Raw genomic sequence first — 2,044 nt, forward strand, 5'->3', positions numbered from 1 at the left:
TTCAGTTATATTATATACTATATATTTATAATATTTTCTATAATAGAACTCTTTAATTTATGTCCTTTTATCTGTCCTTTTATTTTCTTTTTCTTTTTTATCTATCCTTTTAGCCTTTTTTTGTTTAATTAAAGGAAGGAAATGGCTCTTGTATACATTGTGATGCAGAAATCAGTCCAACTGTCCATGCCACTTTAAGCATACCATCCATACTTGGGAGAAGGTTTCAAAAAGCAAATGTGCTGAGAGTTTCATTTTCAACACTCTTTATATAGCATGTTGTCAAAAGTTGATATTCTATTCCACACCACACCTTCCATATTGGATAAAAATAATTTATTCCATAGTTTTTTCAAAATAATTAGACAATATTTTTTTTTATAATATTTGGACATCGTTTAGATATTATTCTGTAATTGTAGTCAATGGTTTTTTTTACGGGTATTATATATGTTAGTCCAACTCAAATAATAATAAAAGTGTAATAAATTATAAAACTTTTTTATATTTATGGATCATAATTGATATAAAAAGAGTTATTGTGATTAATTGATATAGAAAATATAATTCTTTAATTTCTATACAGTTTAACTAGTATAAAAAATAATTTAATGATAAAACTATAATAAATAATAAAATTATTTTATATCAATTAAATTTAAAACTAATATAGAAAGTGATGAAAAGAAAAATTTATACTGATTAGTCGTTATAATGATTTAAAATGTTTAATTTTCATCTTCCTAACTTTCGGCGCTTCACCTTATTTTTTTTTCTCAACAATAACTTCGAGCTCTTCCTTCTCTGGTAATTCTTGAGCAGTTCCCTCTCCTCCATGCATTCCTTCTCGTTCTCATTTGCCTGTGGAGTTCGGAATGGACTAGGAAGTGATCTTGGAGTGGGTGGATCCTTTTGAGGTAATGCTTAGATCTATAGCTATGAAATCAGATCCATTAGCTGTGAGTTTTAGAGAAATCGAATCTGTGGTTTGTTTCTATCTTTTTCGCATTGATTTATCTGTGACCAAATGAGTGTTACGGTGTTGTTTGACTGTAGTGAAAGAGAGTACCATAGAGGAGACGAGATCGTGTGGCATGCGGATGGTGAGAAGATTGTGAGAAACGAGTATAATCCAGCTACTTTTTATGCATCTGGTATTTTCATTCGGAACTCCTCTTCATATGACTTTTTGGGCAACTAGTAGTGAGCCATTAGGTTTTTGCTCTTTGTGTAGAAAACTATGGATATGGATGTTAGAATTCTGAATTGATTTGTGACTAATAGAGTGTTCAGACCGCATACAAATTCGGACGAGGTGTATGAAGTAGCTGCCAAACCTGTGGTGATGTCTGCCACGGATGGTGTAAACGGTATGAACTCTGGATTCAAGAAAATTTTTCTTTCACAACGGGATGTGATTCCTCTACCTGTGTCCAAGTTAGTGCACTTGCAGAGTCGTTCTATTTCTATGATGGAAGCTGCTTTAGTTTTCTTGATGCATATAGTTAATAGCTAGATTTCAATGTTATCTGGTGGAGTTTGGTGGGTTTGGAAGATAACTAATGATAAACATTGCAGGAACTGTGTTTGCATACAGTGTGATTAATAAAAGGTTTAAAGAATAATTCTGATGTATTATTTCAAAGAGTAGAGTACCATATATATACATATAAGGATTCTATAATCCTTCATCTATTAAAGGAATGACAGGTACACAAATCTGCACAAATTAAAATAATATTTAAATTATAACTAACACAATATTTGATTGCCTAATATCCTTTAATAGAATATTTAGCATATCTTAACACCCCGCTCAAGTTGGTGCATGGATATCACACATTCCCAACTTGAATAGAGACTTATCAAACAATCTTCTTGACACTCCTTTGGTGAGAACATCAACCAACTGTAACTCTGATCTTATAAAAGGAAAGGAAATTATTCCAGCTTCAATCTTCTCTTTGATGAAATGTCTATCAATCTCCACATGCTTTGTTCTATCATGTTGAACAGGATTATGAGCAATTGCAATAGCAGAAGT

General features: G+C 31.5%; 1 long non-coding RNA gene across 1 annotated transcript; it reads left to right on the forward strand.

Annotated features, from left to right (window-relative positions):
• The first annotated feature begins 768 nt into the window (after positions 1-768).
• LOC106777482 lies at positions 769-1,627 on the forward strand. Its single transcript, XR_001376950.2, has 3 exons — positions 769-917; positions 1,057-1,154; positions 1,285-1,627. It is a non-coding gene; the product is annotated as an uncharacterized LOC106777482 (long non-coding RNA).
• Positions 1,628-2,044: the final 417 nt, after the last annotated feature.

This window comes from Vigna radiata, chromosome 11 (assembly GCF_000741045.1).
Source record: "Vigna radiata var. radiata cultivar VC1973A chromosome 11, Vradiata_ver6, whole genome shotgun sequence".
Classification (NCBI taxonomy): Eukaryota; Viridiplantae; Streptophyta; class Magnoliopsida; order Fabales; family Fabaceae; genus Vigna; species Vigna radiata.